Source organism: Alligator mississippiensis, chromosome 1 (genome assembly GCF_030867095.1).
Source record: "Alligator mississippiensis isolate rAllMis1 chromosome 1, rAllMis1, whole genome shotgun sequence".
NCBI lineage: Eukaryota > Metazoa > Chordata > Crocodylia > Alligatoridae > Alligator > Alligator mississippiensis.
The window spans coordinates 64,622,810-64,649,042 of NC_081824.1; the positions used below are offsets into that span (position 1 = coordinate 64,622,810).

A 26,233-nucleotide genomic window follows, 5' to 3' on the forward strand; every position below is an offset into this window, starting at 1 on the left:
TCTGCTGGTGTGCAATGGGACTGGAGTGCATGGGGAGTAGTGGAGTTTTCCGTTTATCCCTGTCCAGGCTGGCTTTTCCAAATTTAGTCCTGTAGGTGTATTTAATTAGATAGCTAATGAATTTAATAAAGTTTATGTCAAACCAATCTTACAAAGAAAAATAAACATTAGATGGTTGGCTTTGAATTATTACCTGATCTTTTAAGGGATTAAAACGTAATCCTCCAAACTTTTTGCATCTTCACATTTTAATATATTTCTTAGGATTTGTCAGCATGTATTTGGAGTTACTCCTTTCTGCTTTTGTGGAAGTTAACTTTCTGCATCAAACATATAGCAACCCCTTTTCTCTATCTATCTTGGAGGATCTGGACCTAAAGCTCTTTGATGTATGAGCTGCTGTGACTATCTTAGTTATACAGTCAAATTTAGGTACACATTTCCATAATATGAGCAATAAACAATAGGCACAAGCCTAGTGATCAGGACAGGGTTTCCAGGTTGACTTTGTTACATTTTTCATCATTACATATATTTCTAACTGTAACAGTCTTTATTGAATAATAGTTATCACTTTTTAGGGTTAAGTACTGAAAATACCTTGAATTAAAAAGAGATGCTTTTAACAATCGTATGTACTTTTAAAGAGGTAATAGTACACTCATACGTACAGCAGAGGTATTAGTACACTCAAAGATCTTCCTGACTAGCATGGTTAAGGCACTATTGTTACTTGCCCACAAGTCATTTGCCTTTGAAACTCTATTCAGAAAGACCAGGCACCTGCTTATAGTTGGTAAACTTTTAGCTGAAGTCCAGAGCTAAAGTTGGAACCTATGCTTCTAGATCCACAGGAACTGTAGCAGCCTTAGGAGAGGACCGCTCAGGGCCCCACACTGGCTATTAGCTTATGTCCTGTGAATTTGTGTTGTAGATGAGCCAAAATAGAAGATGCAATGAACCTAGAATATAGTGCAATGTTAAAAAACTCTGTTTTTTCAACTTATTAAAAATGTTGTTCTTTCTTCAACTTATGCCTCTAAGGGGCTCCAAATGACTCTCTTGCCTGGGGCCCCAACAACCCTAAGGCCACCACTGATAGGAAGACACATTAAGTGATCTACTATTGTTTCCCTCATAGTATAGTACCAAACTCTCAAATTTAGTTTTGCTGAGGACATTTTTAAAGGCCCAATATGATGCCCAATATATCTTTAAATTCAATCTCATCATAAGGTGTCTGTCCATGTAATTTCCTCATATTCAGCCAAAAGTATAATACATTCCATTTTGCACAAATGCTCAAAGATTTAGGAACTAAAAGAAAGGGGGTTTCTGCATAGAAGTATACTTTACTTATATTTTTAGTAGAATATCATAGAACATGTAATGGTGGCTATTAAATATGAATCCTTAGAGATGACCCTAAATTAGAACTATTCATTCTACCAAGTCAAATGTCAGGGGTAAATTACAATGGGATTCTGATGTTAAAGTTTTTCCATTTGGGATTTAGAGGAAAAAAGAGTCCACAAAGTTTTGCACGGATAAAATTACTGCCACTTTTGCCCAGCCTAAGAAATCAAAAATTTGTTTAAAAAAATTTAAAACATGGGGTAATGTTTCATTTTACCAGGTAAAAGAAAATTGTTGTTACTCATGAAGCATTGCAATGCTCAAGACTTAGACAGCCCAGGCCAAGAGGGCCCAGGAGCACAGTATGAATCAACAAGTCTGGTCATGTAGGATCCTCGTAGAATGAATGGAGAGAATTTCCAGGCTTCAAAGGGTGATGCAGGGCCCCCAGAGTTTCATTAGGAAGATGCCTACCTTTAGCCAGAAGGGAATGCTAGGCACACGGTTGTATCTGAGCCTTATCTTTTCTTCAGTTTTGAGGGGCTCTATCCAAAGCTACACAACATAATAGCCATCTCTGATAGTGGCCAAATGGGAGTTCACACTCAGAAGAGCATTCAGCTAAGTGTAACATGCATAGCAACTTTTACCACTGAGCACAGCCAGTGGTGGTATTCTGCATAAAGCCTGGTGGTTAGGCCCGGAAAAGGGATATTGGATATTAGACTCACCCCAGCTTGAAAAAATGCAAACTCACATCTCCTAGTTCTGAAGTGAGTACCCTAACCACTAGACTATAGAAAAGTTAAAACAGGGGTTCTCTCCTGCCTCCTGTTGAAGCTGGTTCATTGGGTAGCCAAGTGTGCTTACACCTCCTTTGCTTATGTTTTGGACTTATGGAGCAGGGTTCATCTGAATTGCCTTTTGTGACTGGGTGCCTAAAATCCTGTCTAAGCCTGCTTTTCAACTTCGAGAATTATTTGGATGTGGCCCTAAGTGTAAACAAACCATGTAACCAAACTGTGATAGGGAAGATCTCAGGAGACCCAGGGAAAGTATAATCCCTGGTTATTGATGCCCTGGTAGAACTGCAGCCATCCCTGCAGCTACTGTGAATCATGTCTGTGTTTGTGTGCTTATGTCAGAGAGGATTGCTGACCTTCAAGGCCAGCTTACTCTCGCTTCTAACTCTGCTCCTCCTGGCACAATAGAAGAGGTGTAAACACTTCTGGGTACAGCTCCATGGTGAAATGAGAGGCTTTGAGAGCTGATCATCCATGTGGTGTCTCCATGCTGACTCCAGTGGAATAACATCATTTCAGTTGCATTCAGAGCTTTCAGTAGTTAATCAAAGCAGTACTTTTCTGAAAACAAGAAAGTAAACAAAAAAGGCATAAAGAGCTCATAGAAACGTGGAAAAATGTAGCATTCTAAAAACTGTTGCTCATAGTGAATAAAATATACCTTTCCTGTGCATCTGACAGACCACAACCTCTCCTTTGGGAAGCCTTGCTACTGGAAAATAAATTCTTCAGAAAAAATGCTGGAAGAAAAGCAAGGACATTTTTAAGTTTCTAATTGTATGTCAAACTCTATGATATCTTAATAAGTATAATATAATGTCAAATAGGTAGATGTCTTTTAGCAGTAATAAGTACCTCCAACCACACATATCTTGCAGTTTCTGCATTTATCTGATAGATTCTAGTCAAATTCATCAAAATGTTAGAACTGTACCCATATTAATTGTCACCTGGAGAATACAAATCATTACAAGAAAGAAGATAAATATCAAGAAAAAGTACATCACATTTTGAGCATCCTGTAACCATGATTAATTAGCACCATGGACTATAAAGAACAGACCCTGCAAAGTAATATGCATTATTTGTTTGTTTTTGATACAGTTAAAAGCAATGGCTTTTTTAATGTTTGGAAACCTAGCACATCAGGGCTCTATGATAAATAAATAATAATCTACCAGGCACTAGCACTAATGATTTCACAGTCTAAGGACAAACGCATAAACAGAAAGAGTTATGGGGAAAGAGATCCACACACAAGGACATGTTTCATCCAATTAACTAGTTTTTCTGTAGGCAGAATCTTCTCTTTAAGAGGGAAAATATTCCAAATATTTTCACCCTTTGGGTTGAAAAGTTCTGAGCCTGGTCTTTTTTACAAAGCTACTTATTTTTAGAAAGATTGAGCTAAAATGTTTCAGCAATGTTTAAAAAATAGTAGAATTACCACTGTTAATTAATAAATAAATGTTGATGCTTTTTGAACAGTTCTAGCTATCATTTCATTTGGGAGGGAGATAGTCTTTATAGAAGTGATTTTGGATCTTCAGTGAAAAATGAGTCTGTTTAAATTAGGAATCTTTAAAAAAGCAGCATTTTAAATCAATATTCTGTCAGTGTTCAAAAGGAACTTTGGCTGGCTGTTCACTGGATTCATGTACAGCTAAATGTGTGGCTTGGCAAAAGATGCTGTGGACATTCATGTTAAATGGTGTGGCCTCTGCTTTGGAGCTTATCTGAATCCCTCTTTGGCTTGGGCCTCAAATCACAATTTTATTTGTTGACTTTCATTCAGAGGCAGCTAAAATGCTGGTCCAAGATTGTACCAGTCTTGCAAGAGCTAATGTGAGTTCTGCTCTTTAGGGTCTAAGTGTTGCAAGAAAAGCCTGTCAAAATCCAGTGTCATTGAATCTGAATCCCAGGTCTGATTCAGTCGTAAGTCCAAACACAGTATGTATTGAATTCTAACATCCTTTGTTCTTATGGAACAAGGGTCTGGCATACTAATAAGGATCCATGATTTAGTGTTCTGAGTCTTCTAGTTAAAATAGCACAATAGAATTAAAAATGTCAAGATCAGTGAAAAATTCATAAAAAACTTATTGTTATTATTCCTTCAGTCAGATTTCACCATTCATGGTGTATTATGAGTATTTATGTTGTTTCTAGCCTAGTTACTTGTATTGATAAATTCCAGGGGGGAAATTTTAGCTGAAGTCCAACAGCTAAATCAATGTAAATCACTGAAATTGTAATTACTATATCAACACAAAAACATTTGTTGGATGATAGTAGGTGTTAATGAACATCCAGGCAATTTCTTGGTGTCTTTTTGAGAATTTGGGAACTAGCACTCCAGTGTACATGTAAGATAAAAGAAAGAAATCTCTGCTAATGCACAGAGTCAATATGCAGCATATGCTGACAACAATCAGGTGTACAAATCAACTTAACAACTGTGGCAGGTAGACCCTTATTTCCCTACTACAAATTATACAAAACTACATCTTGAAATTGTTAGACACCAACTCCAAGTGATGCCCAGTGACTAGGGAGACAACGGATTGATGCTATCATGCATCACCTGCACACATTGGTCGTCAACAGCTTTATTCAAAATGGGCCAGCTTCGGGCCAGCTCCAGCAAATGGGGGGGCTGCCCCAAACATTAATTTTTTTCCATATTTATACACCTTGGTTTAGACTCATTAACGTGTACTCCACCCTTAGTCCCTCCTTTGTTCCACTGTTAGTCCTTCCCATTTTAAGCTCCACCTCTGTTTACTGTTTGTTTCATTAGCATAGAATTACCTAAGTATTTCACTTTTTTAAATGTCTTTTTGCTATGAGTGCATGTCTAAGACCTTGATCCCACTTCTTTCGGTTACTTGGGCAGGTTTCGACCAAAGCCTGGGAGCTTCTGGAGGCTTCTTTACTAATCACCATTTACCTTTCCACATGTTTATCTTGGATTCTGTTACCAGTTACATGCTGTCTTTCACATTCCTGTCTGCTTTTTAGTCCCATGTTGTACCAACTTCACATTCCTAAGACTTCACCTCATTCACAGCGCACAGACTTACAAAGACTCACTTGAAAATGGTTGACATAGTTAGGAAGGCTACTTAGCATAAGCGAATGGCTGGTTTAGCATAAGCATTCATAAGCAAAATCTGCTTTATCTTCCAATGATAGCCAGTTGTTTGCATCCTGTTTCTTTTACACAATGAGCTATATATCTTACAACACTACTATATTGTTAAGAAAATGCTTGCCTAAACATTTTGCAATGTTACTTTTAACATACCATTTTGCCTTGTGGTTAGCAGCTTTGCCAGGCCACAGGTTATAGCCTTTTATTCAGCTGCAAATCCAATGCTCCTCAAGATCCAAATACTGTCACCCTAACAGAAATAGATTCATAGATTCATAGATGTTAGGGTCGGAAGGGACCTCAATAGATCATCGAGTCCGACCCCCTGCATAAGCAGGAAAGAGTGCTGGGTCTAGATGACCCCAGCTAGATACTCATCTAACCTCCTCTTGAAGACCCCCAGGGTAGGGGAGAGCACCACCTCCCTTGGGAGCCCGTTCCAGACCTTGGCCACTCGAACTGTGAAGAAGTTCTTCCTAATGTCCAATCTAAATCTGCTCTCTGCTAGCTTGTGGCCATTGTTTCTTGTAACCCCCGGGGGCGCCTTGGTGAATAAATCCTCACCAATTCCCTTCTGTGCCCCCGTGATGAACTTAAAGGCAGCCACAAGGTCGCCTCTCAACCTTCTCTTGCGGAGGCTGAAAAGGTCCAGTTTCTCTAGTCTTTCCTCGTAGGGCTTGGTCTGCAGGCCCTTGACCATACGAGTTGCCCTTCTCTGGATCCTTTCCAGGTTATCCGCATCCTTCTTGAAGTGTGGCGCCCAGAATTGCACGCAGTACTCCAACTGCGGTCTGACCAGCGCCCGATAGAGGGGAAGTATCACCTCCCTGGCCCTATTCGTCATGCATCTGCTGATGCACGATAAAGTGCCATTGGCTTTTCTGATGGCTTCGTCACACTGCCGGCTCATGTTCATCTTGGAGTCCACTAGGACTCCAAGATCCCTTTCCACCTCTGTGCCACCCAGCAGGTCATTCCCTAGGCTGTAGGTGTGCTGGACATTTTTCCTCCCTAGGTGCAGCACTTTGCATTTCTCCTTGTTGAACTGCATCCTGTTGTTTTCTGCCCACTTGTCCAACCTATCCAGGTCTGCCTGCAGCTGTTCCCTGCCCTCCAGCGTGTCCACTTCTCCCCCTAGCTTTGTGTCATCTGCAAACTTGGACAGAGTACATTTGACTCCCTCGTCCAAGTCACTGATGAAGACATGATGAAGACATGAATGTTTGCACTTTCACAATTTCTTGATGCAGCAGCTACAGTAGTATATGCTGATAGCTCTACCTCACTGAATGATACTTTGTACTACAGATTTTGGTGAAATGGGAAGTACTGAAACAACAATGGTTCATTTTTAGTACTTACTTCCTAGAGCCTAATATCAAACCATTGTGTGATTGGTAATTTGGAATATCTTTTACCTTTCCTATTACTTTTTAACCTTTAATTAATTATCAGTGTAATGAGTCAAAGGGTTACTTAGGAAATTAGAAATGTGGTTTTATGTTTTACTTCTCAGAATGCAATAATGCCTTTTAATGATCAGAAATGGTTTGTGTCATTGTGGCACCAAGAAAGTGGGAAGAGCCAAAAATCATAGACAAATACAATTGTGTAATAACTAGAAAAATATTTGGGAACATCATAAGCATTAACTTAATGTTATCTTTCATCCAAATGTAAAATTAGTCTGATCCAAAACATATGAATGAGGAAAACAGCTACTGTTTAAAGAGTTCATTTGTACATTTTCCAGACAAGAGAAAAGCTAGCCGTAAATCACAGCTGGTCAGTTCAACGTGGCTTTCAGAATCCCATCAGAGAGAAAGTGAAATCTGGAATCTTTAAAACGTAACATTTTCCATAAACTTGAAGTTAACACAGCCAAAAGGACAGACAAGCATACACATTATATACTGGGTTCTAAATATCATTATAGTTGATTTCCATGTTTATCAAATTGCGAACTATCTATTTTCTTCTAAAATGGTGGTATTACTTCATGTGCAAAAGTGACTTGAGGAGACAGTATATGTCAATTTATGATGCAGAATATTATAATTCTGCATTATATCCAAGAAAGATGGTTATTTTGCTTACGTATATGTACAACCCCCTACCTCCTAAAACAAACCCTCAGCTGATCTATGCTCAGCAAATTGTTTTAGCTACAATGAGTTAGCATTAAGTGAAGGATTTTCACAAAAAAATATTTTTTACCTTTTTGTATAACTAGAATAAATAATTTATCCAGTGACCACAGATCATGCTGACTGCATAAGGATAACTGCTGCCTCACCTTCAAGCAATCTAGAACTTTACAATAAATGCATTGACCTAGACACTGCAATGAGTGATACAGTACACTGAGGTTGCATTCCAAAGTCAGGTGGAAAAGTACGTGCTTTCTCTCTCAAGCTTGGCCCAAGGCCCCATACTCAGTGACCAAAATATATGAAGGGCCTCTCTATGTCACCACAGGGTAGGACCCCAGGGTCAGCATTATTTGGCAGTTTTTTCCTGCAGATGCAGTCAAATCTTCCCCCCTAGCAAAAAGGGAAAGGGATAGGAGGGCCGTGTTTCCAGAGAATTTGATGATCATTTTATTGGATGACTGATTTATACATTCTTTGGTCAGCAGGGATCACAGTACTTTGACAAAGACTTTCCTGTTGTATGGGTAATTTTGTAGACTCTGATTAAGTCACCTCTCAACATTCTCTTGGATAAAATAAAATAATTGAGTTCTTTAGTCTTTCAGTGTCAGGCAGATTTTCCAGAGCTCAAAGAGGTTTTGTAACTCTTTCTGAATCCTTTCCCATTTCAGGTATTTGAGCATACATCACTAAAAACATCTCTGAATTACCATATACTATAACTGCAGATTTATCTATCCTTGAATTGTTCATGTCCCTTCCATCATTATTGTTAGGAAGTAATTCATAGCTGTTGTTTGTGTTGTATGTCTAGTTCTAAATTACAGACATGGAAATTTGTAAGTGCAATGATCTTACTTTCTGCTCTATTGCATTAATAGCAAACAGTGCCAAAATCTACTTTCTATTCCTGCAGTCTGAATCTGGAGAGCCTCTACTGAATTCAGCATTCTAATTCCTGCCAATTCTATGTTCCCTATGAATGTGATGTAATTACAAGTGCCACCTCTTAGGAGTTAGCTTCTTACTCAACAGTTCAATAATCCTGGGAATCCATGCCAGTAATGGACTTAATGCGGATTTACAGCAATTTAATTAAGAGTATTAAGCATTGGCTCAGGTGCTTTATTAGCTTCTTAACTCAATGATGTCTCCTGGACTAAACTTCAGGGGTGACTAAATGGTTTGGCAAATTAATTCAAGCTATATTTTCTAAACTAAAATGATCATCCCTACTATATAGTCCAAAGTCAAATTCAGCCACTCTACTACTAGCCTATGCTAGCTATATGCATTAGTCTAGGTATATAACAGCAATATTTAGAATTTCTAGAATTTCTATCATTTGCAGAACATTTTACAACTGAGGAACTTTCATGCTGAGTCTGACCATAGATTGTGGTATTGTCGGAGTGATGTTGTAGCTATGATGGTCCAGGAATTATGTAAAAGGCAAGGATTTTTGTGTGTGCTGGCTTTTATTGGATCAACTGTACAGTTGGGATAGATAGACAAACTTTCAAATACAAGGTATTCTTCATCAGCCTTGCTGACAATAAAGCTTGTCCAACTTTATTCCAACTGTGCAGTTGGTCTAATAGAAAATATCACCCACAGATCATCTAATTTACCTCAGACCATCTCATTAGTTCTCCCCTCTGAATTATCAGTTCTATATGATTTTTAGGAAGGTGCAGAAATCCTCATGGTCAACATTCATGCAATCACCTTTCCACAGAAAATGTTTCTACTTAACTGCCAACAGTTATCTTATCCCCTGAAACATAAGCATATTAATAATTTATAAAAACACTCTAATATAAATTTGAGTGTTTTTATACTGGTCCAGATCAGATACCTTAAGCAGCAGAGGCTCATGCTTTTAAATCAAGAGTCTTTGAGTTCAATCATTTCACAACAACAACATTGGGGTACTGCTAAAAGTGGAGGGGTTAAAAAAACACTGAAGACAAACTTCCATGGCCAAAGTAAATGCAAGCACCACATTAACACTGGGTGATTCTTTATACCTTTCTAGTGGCAACATCACAGATAAGGGTTTGAAGTCTATTGTTGCTTCTGAACCAACAAAGTTAATCCTCATCTTGAAATGTTAAAGGCTCATCAAGAGGACCTAGAGATCCTAGGTGCAAGATGACTCCACATGTAACCCTGAAAGGAGCCCTGTTATAAAAGCAATAAGTTTCATGGGTTAACTCTATAAAATATTTGTCTTATTTTTAATATACCTTCTTTAGACCACTCATTAATGTGTCCACTTTTATTGTCTCTATTTTTATGTATAAGACCTGCCATCATACTAGGTCAGATCAGTGGTCCATCTAATCTAGTGTCCTGCCTCTGACCCTGGGAAGTGATAGATGCTTTAGAGACAGAGCATCTGAACAAGGCACATCTAGAGCAATCTATCCCCAGTCATACCTTTCTGGATTAAGCATCATTGTTAACAGGTACATCCCTGACCTATTTAATAGTTTTCTATGAAGCAGTCCTTTTTGAATGTGTCTAATCTGTTTTTGAACCTGTTTACGCTATTTGACTATCAAGCAGACTTTTTCTTATAAGCTTCACAAGTTAACTACACATTGTAAAATAGTACTTCTTTCAGTCACTTGTAAACCCTTCTCCTCTTACTGCATTTACTCATATCTAAGATGCCCCCCTTCTCCAATAGATTCTATGAATGGAAAATTTATAGACTTGTTACAATTTCCCATGTATAGAATCTAATTATTGGAAGGTCATCTTTAATTCATCCTCCCCATGGCTGCAGGTGGGCAGGCAGTGCACAGCAGGTGATGTGGGGAGGTCAAGCAGCTTGTCCCCTGCCTGCCTGCCCGCCCCATGCCTGCTTGCCCCCTGCCTGCCCCCCCGCAATCTTTGCTCCCCACCTCCCCAGCCCCTGCTATCCCTTCACTTCCCTTCCCTTCCCCTCCTCAGCCCCTGCTTCCCCCTTACACTCCCCAGCCTCTGTTCTCTCCTCCCACTCTACCCCAGTCTCTGCTCTCTCTGCACTGCATTGTCTGTCCCTGTTCCAGCCTGAGGCAGTGAGTGCGGCACTAGTCCAGCCCCTGTAGCAGCTGTACAGACTATGAACCGCTGCTATGGGGCCAGGCTAGGCCATGCCTAGTGCTCCAGGCTGCAGCTTGAATGTAACTTGCCAGAATGGAGCAACAGTTAGAGAGGCAGGGAGAGGACAGTCAGCGAAGCGGAGGCTGTATGTATGGTGGGGAGTGGGGGGAAATGGGAAGAAGGGGCTGCAGCAGATAGATGGCATGCTGAAGAGGCAGTGGGGGGACAGGCAGCAGTTGCAGCTTCAGCCCCAAGCCTGCCTTACTCACCATTCTTGTACTTGATTCAAAGATGCGGGGCTTTTCTGCCCATGTCAAAAGGGGGGAGAAACACATCTTATAATCTAGTAAATATGGTAATTTCAGTGGGCATTTCTGAGTTCTTGTATTCTGGAATTTGGTAAATAACAGCTCTATATTCACTTTATTGATGCTTGTCATGATTTTATAGGCCTCTATCGTATCTCTCCTTAGCCTTCTCTTTTTCAAACTAAAGGGTCCTAGCCTTTTTAGTCAATCCTAGTATGACAGCTGCTCCATATCCCTTTATTGCCCTTTTCTGTATCTTTTCTAATTCTGTTACATCCTTTTAGAGATGTAGAGACCAGAACTGCATGCAGTATTCAGGATGTGGGTACACCACAGATTTATACAGTGGCAAAACAAAACAATGCCCTTCATAATGATGCCCAGCATTTTTATTGGGTTTTTTGTCACCACTGTTCATTAAGCTGATATTTTTAGAGTACTATCTACACTGACCCTGAGTCTCTTTCACAAGTAAGAACGGATACTTCAGAGCCAGCATTGTGTATGAGATTACTTTTCCAGGTATGCATTACTTTATATTTATCAACATTAAATTTTATATGCCACTTTTGCACCCACTCAGTTTTGTGAGTTCTTTCTTCAAGTCCTCACCATCAGCTTGGGAATTTGACTTCATGGAATAATTTAATGTCATCTGTGAACTTTGCGATTTCATTATGTACTTCCTTTTCAAGGTCATTTATAACAATGTTGACCAAAACTAGTCCCAGCTCAGATCTTCAGGGGACCCCACTATTGTCCTTCCTCCATCCTGAAAAATGACCTTTTAAGCCCTATTCTTTGTTTCCTGTCTTTTAACCAACTTTTGTTTCATGAAAAGACCTTCCTTCTGATCCTGTGGAAAATGTTTTTTTTAGGAGACTTTGGTAAGGGACTCTGTATTTCAAATGTATTATGCTAACTGAATGTGACTGCTCATTTTATTCTGTATTATAGATTATACCAATTTTCAATGGGTAGAAGTGAGACTCATTCATCTGTAGTTTCTGAAACAGGACATACCCTAGAGTGGCCGTGACACCCCCTGGGGTCCACCTTAGTCTTGTCTGGCTCTCATTCTGACCTCTCATGGTCTCAGCCTAGTACCTCACCAGCCATGCCTTCATGGTATTAGTAAAGAGGGGAGGCTGCCCTTAGAGGGGGGTGAGCCCTGGGTGCTCTTCCTAGTCCTCTGCAGGCTTGACTTGGGGCTCAGACCCTGACATACACAGTCTCTCTCTCCACGGTTGACTCCCACCTCAGCTGACAATTGGCCGCTGGTGCCCCGCCAGAGTCAGGAGGCACCAGTCACCCATGCTCTGAGTGCTCCGATTGAAGCACAATCCTAAATCTGGGCCTCATGCCAGACCCCTGCCACACTGAGGCCTGCACCTTTCCACCTTGGAGCCCTGCCACTTGTCTGAATGGTTTTGGGGCCCGTAGCAGCTTCCATGTGTCATGGTGAAAAAAAATAGTTTGTTTCATGCCCCTGTTAGGGTGGCCATTTGTCCAGTTTTATAGAGAACAGTCCAGTTTTCTGGTCCTCTGTCCTCTGCCAATATGAAAATGGACACCATTATGTCCTCTTTTTTTCACTGCTCAGCATGTCCCCCCCCCGCCACTGATACCGCTGCAGCTGCCTGCAGGAGCTCCCTGCCCTGGCTGCCCCCACCACAGACACCACTGCAGCAGCTCTCCATTCATCCCACTTCTGCTGCCAAAAGAGCCACTGCTGCCTGCTGTGCCTGCCCAGGCCTCAGGAGGCATGTGACATTCTTGATGGCAGGGACAGTTGCACTAAACACAACTGTCCTCTATTCTTAAGGTACCTCAATGGCCACCCTAGCCCCTGTATCAGGGGGAGGGGGAGTGCTCTGGGCCCACACCCAGGCTTGAACTTACAAAGGTTGGGCTCTGTACCTAGAAGGCAAAGCCTGAAGCCAGACAGCAAGAACAGCCACAGAAACTTTCCACAGTCCCTGCCTACACAGAGACCACTCACATGCAGACATTTGCCCAACACCACCCCACGCACACACAAAAAAATAATTCAAACCCTTAAGGAGCAGCCCTGTGCCCTGAAAGAAGAGGCCAGAGGCAGCCACAAACATCCCCATTTTCCCAGCCCGCATCATGCACTGGCCTAGATACCCAACAAAAACCTCCAGGGATGCTGGCTTCCTCATGCTCAAGCCTCAACTGTCTTGGCTGCCCCAAAATTCAAAAAGAATAAAAAAGCCATTTTGGCCCCACCATCTTCCCCTTTGACAGTCCAAGTACTCTGATTGAAGCATGGGCCTAAATCTGGGCCTTGGCATGCCACGTCAAGGCCTGCACTTTTCTACTGTGGAGCCCTGCCACTTGACTGATTGGTTCTGGGGCCCATGGCAGCTTCCACATGTTTTGGTGGGAATAAAAATATTCTTGTTTGCCTGTGCCAAAGGGGCACCAGGCCCACATGGAGGCTTGAACTTATAACCCTCTGATTTTAAGTTTGGGCCCAGGAGGCAAACCCCAAAACCAGAGAGCCTGAGCAGCTACTGAAAGCTTCCTTGGTCCCTGCCTATACCAGGACCATACTCACCTGCAGACATTTGCCCAACACCACCCAAGAAAAAAAAATTCAAACCCTTGATGGATGGCCCTGTGCCATGCAAAAAGAGGCCAGAGGCAGCTACAAATATCAACCCTGGCCCTGGCCCTGGTTCCGGCCAGCACACACAGCTTCCTAGTGGGGCTGCTTTCCATCCACTTGGCCACCCACAGGTGGCTGCTCATCACACTGGGTGAGCGGAAGGCATGGGTGGAAGGTGGCTTGGAGCTGAAGCCCCATGTGGTGGTGCAGGAGCCAATTGCAGATTCCACCCCCACCCCCGAAATGGAACAGCAGGGGTAGGAGGAGGAAGAAGAACTACTAGAGGTGGGGAGAGCTGAGCAGTACCTGAATGGCTGCAGAAGTAGCAACAGTAACCCTGCTGGAAAGCTAAGCATGCTGTCTGGGGCCAAGGCCAGGTATGGCCAGAAGTGTGGTGCAGGCTGCCCTAAGTGGGAGTGGGCAGGGCCTGAATCCATGTGGACCACTACAGGGGCAGTTGTGGGCTGGATACAATCAATTGGAGGGCTGGATCTAGCCTGCAGCCCATATTTTTCCTACCGCTGCTTTAAGGATGTTGAACGTAGCAATTTCATGTTCCAAGAAAGGTCTCTGTCATCACTGGTAATCTATTCTTTCCTTACTTATGTTACCTTTAATATAATTTTTTTTATTTGCATTGTTTCATTCACTATTTATGCACAGTTACCTTTGGGTAGATTTGCAGGAGTTATGGTAAATTGGACAAACAGAAGTTTTTCCAGAAGGGAAATAATGAGTATTTATAAGAACAACTAGACAGATAAAAGGTAATTATCTGACTTGGTATTTGGCCAGAAGACTGGTGTAAATATTTCTACTTCAGCCTCACTTCTTGGAAAATTCCAAGTTCTTTAAATGGTCAGGATTGCAACCTCAGTCACGTTTTTCTCTTGAAAGGTGGATTCATCAAGATTATAAGGCTGGGACAAGGCTTCAATAGTGGCTGAGAAGGTAATAGTATCATGTACTACAGACAAAATTCACAGGAAAGGATTTAAGTCCAAAAATTGTGATCCACAAATCCCTGAGTAGCTGCTGTCTAAACTCACTAGGGGTCTCTGTTTTGATCTGAAAGTTTCTTCCACCCCTACAGCCATGTCCATGCCTCACAGATGTCACCCTGTCACAATTTGCCTTTCTGAAGTTATGCATATTCCTAGGACTCCCTCGGCCTGGAGAGATGGGTACCTAATGCAGCACAAACCACACTAGATATGGCAGCTTCCATTCAATAACACTAGAGAAGGAGGTTAAATAGTGCAGTCTAACTTTTATATACTAGCCTAGTGGTTAGAACATTCACTCAGGAAGTAGGTGAGTTGCTTCTAGGTCTCCCACTTCTGTTATTGAAGCTGAGCCACTGAAAAGCCAAAATTGAAAGATTGAGATGGCAGGAGAGAAAGCAAGAGTGCTTCTGCAGGGAGAGGGAGCTGGAGAAAGAAGCCTGGGCTCCAGACCTTTCTTTAAGGAATGTTTATGCATTTGACATTAAAGAATCCCTATATAAAAAATAGAGACCATTGTGAAGGCAGAGACATGAACCTAGGACTTCCCCTTCAAGCGGAATTCCAGTTACTAGGATACATATTCACGCTCTTTCTTGCTTGGTCTCTTGCTGGTCCCATGATTCTTGTATTTTTGGTGTTCTGTTTCCTGCTACAAGACATATGGTTAGCTGTGCTAGTCTGAAGTCAGGCAGTAGGTAGGAAAGTGTGGTACCTTAGGCCACTTCCACAGAAGCAGGGGTGTACCTTTGCAGCAGAACAAATAGTGGCACAAATTTGTGCCCCTACTTTATGCTGCAGTGCATGCCACTGCTCATGCGGTTTGCAGCAGGACTCATTGTCCTGCTGCTGTATGTGCTACAGGAAGGGCTGGCTGGGGCACCCTACAGGGGGGCAAACACAGGGCTGCTTGCCCCCCCCCCCCCCAGCTGGAAAGTGGCTGGCTGGGGCACAGGGTGCCTCACTGCAGGGGCTCCACCTCCACATCTCATGGAGACAGGGCTGCCTGCTTCCCCATCTCTGCATTTGTTTCAGCATATGGTACTCTGGTATGATTTGTGCTGGGTTTTTTTATTTTATTTTATTTTATTTTATTCAGGGTGTACAGGCTATGGAATAAGCTCCCTCCCAAAGTGGTGCAAACATCTATCCTGGAAATCTTCAAGAGGAGACTAGACAGTCACCTTGCTGGGGTCATCTGACCCCCAGTTATCTTTCCTGCTTGATGCAGGGGGCTGGACCGGATGATCTTCTGAGGTCCCTTCCGGCTTTACAATCTATGAATCTATTTGCTACTGGGAAATCCCATGTGGCTTGTGGTGCTGCAAAGAGGTTTGTGGCTCCACAAACTGCACATGCCTGCACTTCTGCATCTGGTCTTGAGGCTAACTGGTCCAAAGAGGCATGAGCTTTTGCAGGTGACAGCCAACTTCATCAGATGCTGTGCTAGTTTCAACAGGAAGGGTAGTGTGTATGAGGCTCTCTCCTGGAGCTTTGGGCATGCTTTTTGGAGGTGGGAGCTGCAGATTTGAATCCCTTCAAAGCTGTGGGAAGCTGGGCAATTATATAAAAGGTGGGCAGCATTTCCTTCCCTTTAAAAGGAAAATAGTGATCTCAGCTCAGTTCGTTAAAAAAGGAAATGATAAGTACCCACCCAAAGCAGAGGACTTCAGACTCTGGATCCTGAGTGGACAGAAAAATCTCCCTTTTGGCTTTGACATAGGCACCAAAGCTCTGGAGAGGAAGCAGAGGAACACCTCTGTGATTATTATTTCCTTTTGTATAGGTCTTATCATCTTCCTGCTCAGTGTGCAGGAGTTTTAGATTGCTCTTCTGCCTTATGCTCTGGATGGGGAGCCTCTGTCCATGAGTCTTCATTTTGGATTCCAGTCTGGGGGCCAGAACCTTTAAATTTAGTTGCTGCAGAAACTAGATTTTCACTGAAGATCTCCTATCCTACTGAAGAGACATTACTTGGGTTAGCTGGTGAAATCACAGTCCGAAGTGATTTCAGCCTAGATATTTGTCTATCTCCTGTCAGGAGATAAACAGTTGAAAGAGCTATTGAACATATGGATGTCAAGACAGTGTAGCTTTAGTAGTGCAACTGAGCTTACAATATGGCTTATAGTATAGTTGAAGAAAGGTTACAGTTAATGTTAGACTTAAGTATCAGTATAATGCCACTTTTTGAAAGGGACTCAGTGTCTGTTCTATTTATTGTAAGTGACTAGGCCAAAAAATAACTGCTTGCAGTAATGGAAATGGCTGTCTGTGGCTTTAGTTGAAAACAGAGATTTTTGTATGTGCACAGGATATGGTTATTACTGAAGAAATAGAATTTGTTTGTAAACAGGAATAGGACTTTATTATTGAGGGCTTTCCTCTTCTTTTTACTTCAAAATTTGCAGAGATAACCACAATACATTGCAAAAAATTGGTTAACCTAAAAAACAAGAATTAAGAAGCTTGTGACTTGGGCAAAAAAATAATTTTGACTCTGGATGAAGCATAATTAAAACTGGAATGGTCTTGCTACACTTGGACTGCTACAGAATCCTGAAGATGAGACTGTTCCACCATAACGGTTTGTATCAGTATCTGTTGATAGTAGGATTGGCGTGTTCTTGTAGCTATGATGGTCCAAGAAATGTACAAGGGGCAAGGTACTTTGTGATACTTTTATTGGACGAACTGTATAGCTGAGAGAGATTTTTCATGAACTCTTGGAGTGAACAAGGGAGCTTTGTGCCTGAAAACTTGTCAAACATCTATCCCAACTTTATGCTTGGTCCAATAAAAGGTATCACAACCTCATCCACCTTGCATTTTGGTTGATAGCAATCATTGATGCTGTCCTTATCAAACATTAAGGCAAAGTATTCATCCAATTTTGAAGTCACATCTAAACTACTTCTAAATTCTACCCCACCTTCTTTGGAAACAGCCCTATTTCTTTTTCTGATCTGTACTTATTTGAACTTTCTTATGCATCCTGACCTATGTTATTTGGCCTATGATATTTATATATGTCTGATCTATTTATTTATGGGCCAGATTTTTTTATACCCTGTGATTGGAAAATAGCAATTATAGTCCCTATATTTCAGAAATAGTGAAAAAAACTATCCAGAAAACAACAGGTATCAGTGGTATGAAAGACTTTAGACCAATAATTAAAAACACTGAGAAATAAAAAAAAAAAATGGAATGAAAAGCAACAAAGGTTTATCAAAGTTAGATTGTACCCATCTAACCTGATACCTTTCTTTGACAAGATAACTGATTGTCTACATAAATTAAATATAGTAGATCTTATCTATCTGCAATCATTTAATATAGTGCCACACTAAATCAGGGCTCTCCAACTGGCGGCCGACATGCTACATGCAGTTTATGCAGGGATAGCATGTGGCCCACAAGAGGCTAGCCAACAACCTGTGAGCCCCTGCAGCCACTTCTCCCACTGCCACATAATGGGGAAGAGCTTGAAAAGGGAAGGGCCGCAGGCATTGTGCAGGGAAGTGGGAGACTGTATGCCACCTGTGCAGATCACACAATAGTAGGCTGAAACCGGGAACCCCAACCCTGTTAGCTGCAATCTGAGGGGGGACAGGACTTGTGTAGCCCACAAGGGCCAGTGGTGACAGCAACCAGCCCCAAGAAGGAAACAAATCCTGAGTCTGGGGCCTGTTAGGACTCTGGGAGGGTGCAGGGCAGCAATAAGTCAAAGTTCATTAGGCCAAGTAGAGGCTGCTAAGCTGCATCAGTGTGTGTAGCTAGAGAGCCAGTTGACAGGAAAGGGTGGAGCTCTGGGGCACATAGAACCAGGGCCTGGGAGCTAGCAGGACACTCTGACCCTGCAGGCAGCAGGGAGTGAATCTCCTGAAGGAGAGGGCTTCAGGGGACAGACTAGCTGATGCCTAAGCAGTCCTCTAGGGCTGCAAGGGGAAAGCCAAGGGGAGCTTAGGGAGTGTGTACTTAGATTCTATACATGGAAAATCATAACAAACTCATGCAGTTCATGAGGGGGACAGCATGTGGCTCACAAAAGGCTAGCCAACAGCCTGTGGGCCCCCAAGTTAAATGGGTAAGAAACCCTCATATTAGAACTGAGTAAATACAATAAGTAGAGAGGTAGATCCAGTTGTATCCTACCAAATTTTAGTTACCCTGTATTTTACTTCCTCAGATGGGTGTTTATTTGGCTACAATGGGGCAAATTAATTTGTAATGTAGCTCTGTAAAAGTCAGCGGTATTAAACCAGGTCTGAAGTTAGCTGATAAATGTTGGGCAGTAATAAATAATTTAAGAATTATTTCCAAAGATAGGCAGTTAGTATGATTTTAGTCTCTAGTTTTCAAAATGTATTTCTCAGTGAACAAAAGAGTATTTAACATTCAAGGTTTCCCAGAAATTACAATCGGAAAATTATTAAATCAATTCACTATTCAAAGATATTCAAGTGAAGCAACTCTTTTAAAACACAAATGTTGAATATTTTCAATAACTGAGCATATAAAACCTTTATACATATTTTAACTGGAGGAATATGGTAAGTTTATTAAATGAAAACTCATATCACATCAACTGGATTGTCTTTATTTTGCCTGCAATGTTGACCTGAATATGACCTATTAAGAGAATCTTCTAAAAGATTTTTGTTCTCAATATAAAGGATTTTCTTTAATCTTTCTACAGGATGATGGGTTTGTTTCTACTTGGGCACATCTGTAAGAAATCACCCACACAACAGTAAAATGAAAAAAAAATCCAGGAGTTATTAACAATGCAGAAAATTGAACTGAAACAAAAGAGATGGTTTGCTTATCATCTTTTGGTTTGCACTTCTCAGAAGATAAACAAGATAGATAGCTTTTATATTAAAAACTAGAAAGGAGACTAGCTTCCATCTGTTGAAAACAAGTCCCTCTGTGACTTCTCTGAACAGGCTGATAGACTCTCTTGCTGCATGAGCATTGCTGTCTAGAGTTCTTCCTCCCTGATATTCTAGGACCTGATTCTCAAGACTCTGTGTTGGGGTTATCTTGCAAGTCCTTATGTACCTTCCCTGATCCAGGGTTCCTACCTTTCCTCCATTTTTCAAGCTATTTTTTTTTCCAATTTTACACATGATTAAATTTGTTGACTTCCTTATTTACTGTATTTACATGAATCCAAGACAAGGCTTTTCCCCACAGTCACCATGGTAGAAAAAAAAGCCTTGTCTTAGATCTGAGTGCCAGCTATGGGGCAGGTGATGGTTCTGCTCCAGCTTTAGCTCCAGGTTAATTGGTCCCTGATTTGATTTGGATTTGGAGATTTGGCCACTGAATCAGGCCGAATCCCTTCCGAATTGAATCAACACCCGAAGCTTTGCACAGTTCTATATATTATATGCAGTTATGTAAATATTCATCCACATCCCCCACAAGTCAGTGTGTAATTTTTTTAAAATGGTAAAAATGCTAGTGACATTGAAAATATCCTTTAGCCCCCCTCCCTTCCCCTCATGGTGATGGGTGGAACACTGTGGGACATTGAAGGACTCAGGAACCCTCTGTAGAACGTCCATATATAATAAGTGCTTCATTTTGAAGTGCTTTTAAAAGGGTCACTTTTGGAGCACTGGAGCCTTTTTTTTTCAGTATTTCAAAGGTCACATGTCTTGTCCCCACCCTGGCTCCAAGATTGGAGCCAGCCCCAGCAGCAGGAAGCTGCCCAGGGCAGGGGACACCTGGGAAGCAGGCCGCTGCCCGGGGGAGGGGAGAGAGCCCACCCTCTGCTGCCTGGGCTGACCAGGAGAAATATATTCCCGGTCAGCTATGTAACCATGCATTGCTGTGCAGTAGCTATTGTGCAGTAAATCTACTACCTCTATTTACAGTTGGTAGAAGACTGCGCAGTAGACAAATCTACTGTGCAGTAGTCCATGCGCACGATTACATAGTAACACTTTGCTGCGTAGTAGATCAGTCTACTGTGCAGCAAAGCATCTCATGTAGACACGCCTAGGGAGATGCAGACTCAAACCTCCTCTACTTGTGGTTGGGGAAGGTATAAATCCTGGACAAGTGTCCTATCTGCTCAACTATAATGGCTAAAATATGGGAGGGCTTTCCTCCCCCCTGTTTAGTATCTAACAGGTGTTAATCAGTGGTTTTTGTCCAGCTATGTTTTCCTGTCTTTAAGAGGGTGTGCATGTGTAGTCACACAGCCCGTGCATGAACAGATCGAGCATACTCAGTCTGTGTTCTTATACTTATGCATTCATATTGTAGGGGGGGCAGAATCATTAGCAGCACTAAAAAAACCCCATTTAGGCAGCTACAGAACTGCCAGACACACAAAGCACAGCAGAATTCCACCCAAAGCTTTCCCAAAGTTTAACAAGAAATGGATTTTTACAAGGGTGAGAAAGTACTGAAAATGATAGATTAAAAATTAATTTTATTTAATGGGCTGAGGCCTTCCCAATTCCCCTGCCAAATATCACTTCAGTATACTAATTCCAGATGCCATCTTCTATGTCCCATAAAAAATTGCAAAAAATAAAAGGGTATATTAACTTCAGTCTACTTATTTCTACTTAAATCTGTGGGAAATAGTTACTAAGGAGTTTATTTGAAATTAATGTGGACAGTCATTCACCATTCACAAAAACTCATTCCTTTTCAAAAGTTGGAGATGGAAAAATCCTGTAAAAAACCCAGATAATAAAACAATTTTTAAATTTCTTATAAATTCCTTTTCTCCTAAAAGGAAAAAATGGAAATGGTATATTGTTGAAATACAAAATCTCATAAAATAGCAGGCCAAAATTTCATCTGGAGCAAATACACCCAGATTAATTTAAGCAATACCTATTTATGTCAGCTCTGAATCAATCTCTTTCACAAAGTTTTCATTTTTAAAATATAAAACTTTTTTCCTTCTGAGAAACCTCATTCTCTTTAGAAAAGTAATCTCAAAAACAGTGCCACCCAAAATTTTGTTTTTCCCCAAATGTACATGTACCATAGTATTTACAGTGCTTTGAAAAAATTGAAAATATTCTTATAATCACAATCAGCAACATAATGCTCTTTTCTTTTTTGGGAATAAAAGCAACATAAATTATTTCAGAATATATGTTTTTGGTTAGAATAACAGGACTTGACCATTGATGTTTAAATATTTTGCAAAATAAAAGTATGCAATGGTTTGTATGACAGTATATAAAAATGCTTGTATAACCCTACTTACAGATTGATAATCTCAATTTTAATTTTAATATATTATAATTGGTTTCACCAGTGCCTCTGAAGATATACTGTAACTTTTTTCCCAGAAATAATGTATATTGTCCTGGGACCTTGTTACAGAACAGCTGTGGATGTCTACAGTTCAGCAGTCACAGACCCTGGGTTGGAAAAGACCATTAGTTAGTCATCTAGTTAATCCTCTTGCATCATGGCAGAAGTGATTTCATTATCCCTTAGCCATCTCTAATAGATAGGTGTCATATTTAGTCTCATATATCTCCACTGACGGCAATTCTGAAACCTCCCCTGGCTCCATTTCTTAACCTCTTACAAAGTATTCCCTTATGCATAACCTGTATTTTCCCTGCTATAACTTAAGCCAACGAGTTCTTGTTCTTTCCATTTAAGGGACAAAATACTGCCTCTTTCCTAGCTACAGTTTTCTTACTTTCAAGTTTGGTTACAGTCTCCTCACTGCTGAGGCATGGCATATGAAAATATACTTCCTTTAATCAGAGGGGACAGCGTGACATAAGTACATATGGAAGGCGTATTAGTAAGTCTGGCTGAATATACAACAACAAATAGATGTGGTCAAGAGCAAATCCAGCAGCAGTCATTTCCATTCCTTTCTAGACCCACTGAAGGTTATCTTAACTAGTCAAATTGCTACAATCCATGAATGGGTTTGGAGACAGAAAAGTAAGTATACTTTATGACAAGCTGGTCTAAATTATATGGAATAAATCCCAAGGACAATTTCTATACTTTGCTAAAGCATCCCTCCTTTAAACTGTTTTTAAAACAGTTTTGGGGGCTTTTTTAATTCCAGTGGAAATTTTATTTTAGAACTCATGCCAATAGGTAGCACTCATCTTTACCTTAACAGAATAACAAGAGATTCACCCATGAATTGGATTTATAACTTTAGAACTCATTGGGAATTATATGATGGATACTTGTGAGAATATACAAGTGGGCTAAAACCCAAAAAGGTTGGATTCAATGGATTTTCACCAAAACAACCCTATCTCTTTTTCTTCCAGCATGCCTGGCAGGCTTCTAAGGATCCCAAGTTTCCAGGGTCCGTGTTTCCAGGTTGCAGCTCTGCTCTCCAAACTCTGCTAGCAGCATTGACACTAGGGCTTTAAGGATATGTTTCTGTAGGGACCTCCACTTACGGTGACCTCCACTCTGACTGCCCTGAATTCCTACTGCAGTTTCCAGACTCTGCCACGAAGCACTTGCTTGAGCTGGAGTATTCAGGGCTTCTAAGCATCCCAGTCTTTTGTGGGGAGCCTGCCAGTCCTAAAAACTCTAAGCTGTGGCCTGAGAAGGGCTCTTGGGGTTTCCAGGCTTCTTACTATGAGATGGGATCCCACAAGCCCTGGAGACTTTTAAAGCTTCAGCTTCACAGAAGGCTTTCAAGGGCATATAGGTTCTATTCCCCCTTAGCAGGTGACTCTTTTGACTTCTCTAATTTCAGGCAGGGTATAGGGTTACTTTGACTTTGGGATACTCCCTTGACTCTCTAGCTGCCATCCAAAGTCTCAAGGATCTTGAAGGGTTCTCTGGGAGGCCCCCAATTTTGCAGAGCCAACCAGGGAAGTTCCCTGGTAATGAGGACAGCCATTTTGTTCAGAAAGAAATCTAATGGAAATGTTGTGCCTGTTTCTGAAATTAGATTTTTTCAGAATCTCTTGTATGAGACATTTTAGATTTTTATTTACATTTATATTAGACAATTTTGTTGAAATATTGGATATTCTAGCAGAATGGAAATTCAATTTTTCAGTCCTTTGGATACTGCCGTAGCCCTCTTAGCATGGGAGATAGAAATGACATGTCTTCTTGAGTAGAGGGAGAAATTGTGTTTTACTTTTTAGCCCTGCTGATACTGATCAAAGAAAAGGAAATTTGATTTTGCATGTGGTTTATGTACTCACGTATGCATATGCAAAGAGTCTGGAAGATCGTACCAAATCAGGTGTCTGGGATCAGTAGTATAACTAAGGTGATGTGCCCTGGGCACCAACTTAGGGTGCAGAAAAATAACAGCTGCTGTTACAGCCACACAGGCTGTACCAGGAACTGGAAGTTGTTGCTGATGTAGTGCATCACTACAGTTCAGGCAGCCAGCTGTCCTGTTTTCTTCTATTGAGGATTCACCCTTTCAGCTCATATCTGTCAAAATATGGAATCTAAAAAGCCTTGATCAAGTTGGAGGAGAATTTCCATGGATCAAGAACTGCTTCCCTATGCAGTATTAGAAAATGAGAAGAACACAAAAGATAGTTAAAACCATCATTGATTGACTTCCCTTTGTGTTGCAGGTTCTTTGTTTAGAGAAAATTTAAGTTCAGCAGACACTCACAACAAGAGAGTCGATATTTCTTAACCACATTGCATTCACTTTGCACAGAAGTGATGACAAATTGTATGGAAACTGACAATTCATCTGAGTAGTGATTTACTGGATCTATTATTTTTCTAAGGTATTTGCTTGAAGGAATCAAATAGGAGCACAATTCTGTTAACTGTTGGGAAGTCTGTTTCATTTAATCCCAATGGCTAAAATGTCCCAATGTTAAAATGTTGATGCATAAGTGAAATGTCTATTCTGTACGAAATTCCAATACTTAAAGAAAAAATGTTCCCAATCAGAATGAAAATTTAATTTCCTTTCAATTAAGTTGAAAAGATTCAGCAGGATTTAAATGATTTGTTTAGATTTTTTAACATGAAATTTTGTCAAAGCTGACATTTTCCCATGGGGTATTTTGCTTTTCAAGGGTTGAAATTTTCCACTGGAAAAATGTTCAACTATATCTACTTATATGAAGAGCTGCAGTTTCTAAGGAATTTGCCTGACAATGGGCGTTACTACCCAAGACTTTAACTGTGCAGTAGCCTAATAATACTGCTCAGTAGCACATCACAGCACAAACAGTGCTGATGTGTTACTGCACAGTATTATTAGGCTGCTGTGCTCTGGCATCACTAAAAAGGTGTTTGCTGGCACTACAATGCAGTAATTCTGGTTACTGCACATTTATTTAGTACTTGATTATACAAGTACTAAATTAAATGTGCAGCAACCACTGCACATTAATGAACATGTAGATGTGCCTGTTGTATAACTCTGATAATAATATGCTCAACTTTGCCTAAACCAAAACATGGATTTCCTTTTCTGAGGCAGAAGTGTAATAAACTCCAGATCAGAGGCAGTATTGTTTAAGTAGTTGCATTCTCTGCTATCTGAAGTTTCTGATTGGATTCAAAGATCATATTTAAAGATTATCTATAAAGTGTTTATGAGACTAATCTATTGTGCAGGTAAAGATGCATGAGAACTGCAATAAGTTTAAATCTGAGAGGAAAGATGTTAATTTTTTGATAGAGGCAGATGGAAATGCCTGGTAATTAGGAATTACAGACTGTAAACAATTCCTCAATTTTAAGAAAAGGTAAAAATGAAGACAATATTTTCAGAGGAGTTAACAATACTTACTTTTTGCAGGTTTGGGTCCCCATTTGAGATACCTTGCAAGGTAATTTTTTGATGATGGAAATTTATGAAAAAAAGATGTTAAAAAAATAACCGCTCGCTTTTACAAAATCTTAGCTAATGCAGTTATGTAGATTAATAAAAATCTGTTCCCCATACTGTTCAATTAAATAATAATATGAAAGATCAATTGAGCAGGATGTCTTTCATGTGTAATAAGGAATAAAGAAACAAAAACTGCTGTCAGAGTCAAATTGCTCTGTTTTATTTTTGGAAGAGGCTGTCTGAAATGAGGTCTTTCTTTACCAGCCTTTGCTCAGCTTGCTCATGTTGCACATTTTAGAGCAGTGTAAATTTACAAATCGTAAGCTAGACAAAATGGATGGTGTGGCCAGGTGTGCACCTGTGATGACAACATCTGCTGAATGGTGAAAAATGTAATGAATAGTGAGTAACAATTACAGAAGTGGAGACTGAAGAAAGCAAAACAATTATTTACAATGTTACAAAAGAATAACTTACAAGAGACATTTAAATTCTGTGCAAGTAGCTAAACTCAAACAAGACTATATTTCAACATCTGCAAGACAATAAACTGATTTCAAGCAGCTGGGTTTAATTTAAAAATATTAGACAATATACAGTATATGTTCAATCCCACAATGAAAAAATCCTCAGATGGAAGATCATAAAATAAAATCCAATAAAGAAAATTAAACCAACAATGTATGCATACTTTTTATACTTTTTCATTAGAATCTAGTTCTGAAATTAAAACAGAAAAAGATTTTTATTCAGACACATATGCTTTACATGCATTTAGGACTCCAGAAGTTTTGAGTCACAAATATGTATCTAACAAATTTTTTAACTTCAACCTACAGAAATGTCAAAAACACAAAAAAATATTCTGTTGAGATGTTCACATTTAATTCAGCTATGCTTCAGCAAATCATAAGCATTTCCTTTTT

At 40.4% G+C, this 26,233-nt stretch overlaps 1 long non-coding RNA gene across 1 annotated transcript; it reads right to left on the reverse strand.

Moving 5' to 3' along the window:
• On the reverse strand, nucleotides 1-25,515 carry LOC109285539 (uncharacterized). Its single transcript, XR_002093289.2, has 3 exons — nucleotides 25,266-25,515; nucleotides 2,821-2,899; nucleotides 1-2,720 (listed from the first exon to the last, which is right to left on the reverse strand). It is a non-coding gene; the product is annotated as an uncharacterized LOC109285539 (long non-coding RNA).
• Between the last annotated feature and the right edge of the window lie 718 nt (nucleotides 25,516-26,233).